This window comes from Sinohyriopsis cumingii, chromosome 15 (assembly GCF_028554795.1).
Source record: "Sinohyriopsis cumingii isolate HCF-2022 chromosome 15, ASM2855479v2, whole genome shotgun sequence".
Lineage (NCBI taxonomy): Eukaryota > Metazoa > Mollusca > Bivalvia > Unionida > Unionidae > Sinohyriopsis > Sinohyriopsis cumingii.
The window spans coordinates 98,767,295-98,773,294 of record NC_142975.1 but is presented as its reverse complement, the minus strand read 5'-3'; the positions used below and the strand labels follow the sequence as shown (position 1 = coordinate 98,773,294).

Here is a 6,000-nt window from a genome sequence, read left to right as displayed (position 1 = left end):
AAATGGCATATCCAGGAATGTGGTTGTCACTCTGTGAATGTCACCGTCAAGCACCCTTACAAGAATTGCTGCACAATGTTTATCACCACTGTCATTAGACTCATCCATCATCACTGAGAATGGTTTTCCTTGCATAGTAACGCAACTTGATTGTCATACCTTGGACCCAGTGCATTGTTAACAATGTTTGTTACCTTAGTTATTTTGCAGCGAAATTTCTAAGCAATTTACGAGTCAGGAAACATAACCTTACACAGCTCAATAAAATGATCAGCAATCAAGAATGGTAAATTATGCTTCGCCAGAAAGTTAGCAAATAGAACCTCTGCTTTAATGACACTGACTATTGATGTTGGTGGAAATTGATGAAATTGATATGCTTTCACTGAAACCTTTTGAACAAAATGAATATGTATGTAAAATGTTTAAACATTCAGGTTCACATTCTGGAGGTATACAAGTTATTGCAAGTGGGGACTTTTTCAGCTTCCTCCTGTACCTGACCCATTGACTCTGATTTGGGTGAATATTGTTACAAATCCACCATTTTTGGAATGGTATTGGTGCATAAAATTGTCCTTGATGAGGTCATAAGACAAGATGTATTAGATTTCATAAAGGATAGCAATGATGTTTCAAAAGGAGAAATCCCTGAAGATAACAAAGACTTGATCTTGAGGCTGCAGAGACCTTTCCCCCTAGAGATGACCCAATCAGACTTTGTGGACGGAACTGCTATTCTGAAATATACAATGCATGCAAACTTATGGAAATGGATGGTGTATCAAAGTGTTATCAGTCAATAGACGAGGGTGACAATAATAGGTGTAATAATATGTGTGTTCAAAAAGTGTTATACTTGAAAATTGGCTGTCCAGTTATGCTGGTCAAATACTTAAACTCAGCACTAGTAAATGGTTTACAGGGAAAGGTTGTGGCAATGAAGGAAGACTCTGTGACAGTTGATTTTGAAAATAATTTAGTTCAGTTGCGAAGAGAACATTTTAATGTTTACAGTACCATTGATAAAATGATTGTAGCCACAAGGCATCAAATTAAACTCATTCTGTCGTTCAGCATTACCATTCACAAGACACAAGGACTGACTTTACATATAGATGAAGTTGATGCATCACATATTTTTGCATCAAGTCATTTAGATGTGGCAATGGGGAGAACCAGAAATAAAAAGGGGCTAAGGATTCCACATAGATCTTGCATATATGAATTCTACAATAGAAGTTTTGTACAGTTTGATTCAAGTTTAGACATTCTGTTTCTTTATTAGAGAACCTCAGTGTTGACTTTGATTATGAAACAGGTTCTGATTCTGATAACTCTGACTTTTCTGATGGAGAAAATTTAGAAGTTGATGAAATGTTGTCCATTGGGGAAGACATGCCTGCTTCATCTTGTGACCAAGAATGTAGATTAACTACAGATGACTCTGACATTTTAGAGCATCATGTTGATCATACAAAAATGAAACAACTTATCCCAGATAATGCAATAACACCAGAGCAAATGAGATTAAAAGTAACTCTAACATAAATCTTCAAAAAGTCACCGGAAGAGTTGAATATATTTGTTGAGATATTGTACCAAAAAATTCAAAGTATTTTAATAAAGTATGTGGTAATATAAAGGTCAGAAAACCAGATTCAAATACATGGATTGAATAGTATTCTGAAGTTTGCCAGTTTTCATTGTTTCAGGAATGCATCCAAATTCTTGAAACTTTCATGAATTTTGTGCCAAATGATGATACCTTTTTTGCATTTGGAGAGATATTTGACAGAATTTGTGAAATTGTTTTGGACAAAAATACTGCTGACATTTTCAGTACCACACAAGTTGCACGTGCACCTTCCAAACTGTATCAGAGCCAGGACAAGGAAAATTAAGGTATATTGCAGGCAAATGTAATGCATAGAGTAGATAACGTAATATGAAGAAAGGAAAGAACAGCTTGTACAGAAAGGACAAAAATAACTTGGTCAGTCAATGTTTCTTACAAGTAAAAATGTTAGACCACCTTACAACTTCAGCTGTTTTTTTGGAAAACAACAGCAAGTATAAACAGACCTTACACGAGACATAAAGGAGACAGAATATCAATCAAGGTCTAACTAACATCAAGGACTCTGTATTTGAATTTTTCTGACAAGTTGACAGTGAAAGGTGGCAGTATCAACATGTAGATACATTGCATTGGCATGATACAGGGAGTTTACAGTATTGTAAGACTGTATTACTTAAGAATGAGATACTTTTTGAAAAAGGAAGTTCCTGTACATAACGTTTGATCCCAGTATGAGTGTCATACAAGTGGACGATGCCATGATTGCTTCATTTATCAGAGATCTATATGAAGATTTGATACGTCGTTACAGTAGAAGAGGTGACAGTCAATTCAGAAAAGACACCATTTTCCAGTCATGGAAAATTTAAATCAGGCAGTTTGAGAAAGAGGGTGGTCATGAGATCAAAGCACAAACACAGTAGTGATGCATTAGCTTTGGACATTAAATATATCTTGGAAGATCATTCAGAAAAGAAAAAAAAACAACTGTATTCTCACTTTAAAACTGAAATCACAGATTTATGATCTTAAGGCTGTTGTATTTACTAGCTTCTTGAAATCGGATCTGATTTTGCTATGTAAAGCCTATGGCATAAGAAACAGGAAATGTACAGAAGAGTGGTCTAATTAATAAATGTAAAGAACTATAGTGGGAAAAGGAAAATGGAAAGGAAAGGGGTAAAGGAAAGAAGAAAATGGAAAAATCATTTAAAATGTGTGGTCTGTTACTCAGAAGGAGGAATGTCTTAAAATGAAAGATATGTGTATTTATGGGAATATACTATGACAGAACTGAAGGACAGGTTATCTAAGTACACACACACACATATATATATCACATATATATATATATATATATATATATATATATATATATATATATATATATATATATATACATATATATGTGTGTGTGTGTGTATTTCTTGCAGTAATCAGATTAAAATTATATATTTTACTCAAAACTATCAATTTTGGTTTTCTTTCTGGAGGAGTGGTGATGTAAGGTTCTAATTATTTTCATGATTTCATAAACTCACATCCTCTCTCTCTTTATGGGACGAAAATATAGCAGATAGGTTGTCTTTGTCTACATTGTGATTTGGTGAAGTAAATAATTATTGAAATAATATGAAGGTTATTATGGCATGAAAATATAATGACACAGTGTCCATAGAAATATGCATACCACTAATCATTTGTCTACTCCTAGTATATTTTGCCAAATTAAGGAAACAATGTATATATTCAAGAATAATACAATTCCAAACATGCACACTTGTGCAGTATTTAAATTTGGGTGATTTGGTTTGTAGATATATTAAAGTCATATTCACATGCATATAAATAGCCATATCAAATATGTGATTTTATTTCATTCGTGATAATTATACCTTGTAAAAAATAAAGGCCCTCCAAAAGTAAGTAAATGAAGATATAATTGTGTATATATCAGGGAAATAAATATTTTTTGAATCTGTTAAAAAATTTGAAATTTCGTTCAAATTATCTTTAGCATCTTATCCCCACCCCTGTTTTTTTAAAACACAAAATTAATATCATTTGTATACTGGCATTTGATGGGGGGGGGGGGCGGATAATGATAAGCCAATTAAGTGGTAAGTGTCTTATCATTAGTTTCCTCCTGAATCAAGTACATGGGCATTGGTAGGGATGGGGGAGTTATGAACCTAAATATAAATGTCTAGCCAGAACATACCACGTAGTAATTATAATTTCTGCCATATTCGACTGTATTACACTTTTTTTCTTATGCTTTATTGGTGCTAAATAGATTTTCACATCTGTCTCAAGTAAAAAAATCGAATTTTTGTTATTTTATGCAAATGTATAAGGCTTATGACAGCTACGATACGCATACGATATAGACCTTTTCAGGAAGCCGAAACTGGTTTTTTCCACTCCAATATTTAACGCATAAGCAATCAACGTAGGGCAACTTTTAAGTTTCAAACGAATTTTTAAAGGTTTGATATCTGTACACCCTTCACAGAAATAGTCTGTTTAAAAATCACGAGTACATAGTTCAGTAACCTACCTAAAACAGAAAAGTAGATATCAGCATAAAAAAGAATCAGAGAGGGCCATAGCTACGATGTCAACTTGATTTGTTGTGGTTGAGGCTACGAACTGATCCCATATCATGTAATGGAGCAAAAGAAATCATCACTAAAGTCAGAAAAACAAACAGTGTAGAAATCTATTACATAAGTATAATCATGTTGTAAAATAAGTTTGGCTTATTTTGAATTTATTAAGCCCTTACACGATAAAATAAATTGGCATGGTTACACTAGCTCACCTTCTCCGCTATGACAGATAACGGGAAACTCTCGACGTGTCCCCTTTTCTAAGTAATGCTTGCCAGGCCATTTTGGGATATTCTACGCTATGTTATTAGCAATCAAGTGGCGAGTAATGGCTTCTTGGTGCAACTTCAAAGTTGCCGACAAACCGTATTTACTTTTAATGCGCAGAACTACTGACTCAAACCGCGCCAAAATTTTTACTACGATTTGTTTACGTTTCCAAATAAGAACTCAATGTCCTTATATGGCACACAAACAAACTAGGCCGAGAAAGGAAACAGTCATTATTTGGACTAATATGGCGGACGATCTAAACGAAACTATCGGATAGAAAAGGTAAACGAGATTTTACAACTTTTTCTACAATGATTTTCGACATTTCCGCTGTTAAATGAGAGGACTCCTCAATTTATTGGATTATCTGCAAGGAATATGTTCAAATTGTTAATATTAGGCTAACACACCCAGCTTGCTCCATTGACACGTATATGCTCATGTTAGTACCCTGTCCACGAGGTACGAGTAATGGTACTAATATTAGTACTAAGAGGGCCAGGGCAGCGGACATGATTTATTGGCCCTATAAAAAATTATCCGCTTGTACTTCTTACCTCTGTGAAACGTCACACGCAGTGATATCAGTTTCTAAAAATACCATTCGGACAAGGTTAACTAGAGTAATGGCGTTCAATGATCTTTTCCGTGTTATTAATCTTACTGAAAATCATGTACCAGGCGCTAAATTTGTTCATTTGAATATAGATGTGCATTGCAATATTTAGTTACAGTGGTGGTTAAGCCTGAAACTGTATAAATCATATAATCAAATTTTATGAATATTTCTAGAATTCTATAATACACAAATTGCTTGCATTTCATCACCAATACATATACCCTGAATATTTTATGATGAAAATTCCAAGTAAACTGAACCCTCTTCCCCAATTAACGATGAAGTATTCTTATATGTGATTTATGTTTGAACATATAAATAGAGAGGAATGTATGTAGGAAAGTGACCATTTCTTGTATTTTGCTTAGCGCATAAAAATTAATCTGCTAAAATTGATGTGATATTTGGCATGTATAGTCTAGAAACGTTGTGTATATATTCCATATATGTTTTAAAAAACGTATCAATGTTTGTTTTTTCTTGTTTTTATTATTATGCATGAGTGATTTTATTACCCTTTTCTTATTCTGTATGTTGTAATCGGTAACAAAGATAAGAAAAAAGGAGAGACAATATATATATATATATTTATTTCCATGTCAGTTTTACAAACAAATCATAATTTTAAATGACAGTTTAGAACATATAAGAATGCATTATGTTAATTAGAGTTATGGTGTTGAAAAGAGCAGCACTGGTTAATTATATTTAAACTACGTGGATAATACATTTCCTTAACTAAAAGATATATACAATTACATTATGTCGGGAAGTATAGCTGTATGCATGTACTGATGGAAACAGTATTATAAAAAATGCTGTCCCTAATGACAAAAGCCACCCTTAAAATTATACATAGTTTCCACACGAAAACTAACTGAAAAGAAAATAAAATAGATATAAAGGAATAACAT

General features: G+C 33.2%; 1 protein-coding gene across 1 annotated transcript in view; it reads left to right on the top strand.

The window, feature by feature from the left end:
• The first annotated feature begins 2,985 nt into the window (after positions 1-2,985).
• The window catches only part of LOC149782376 (uncharacterized), a 145,254-nt gene continuing 142,239 nt past the window's right edge, over positions 2,986-6,000 (top strand). Inside the window, exon 1 of the mRNA XM_089933765.1 lies at positions 2,986-4,749. The gene's annotated coding sequence lies outside the window, so the exon portion shown is untranslated. The remainder of the gene's footprint in view (positions 4,750-6,000) is intronic.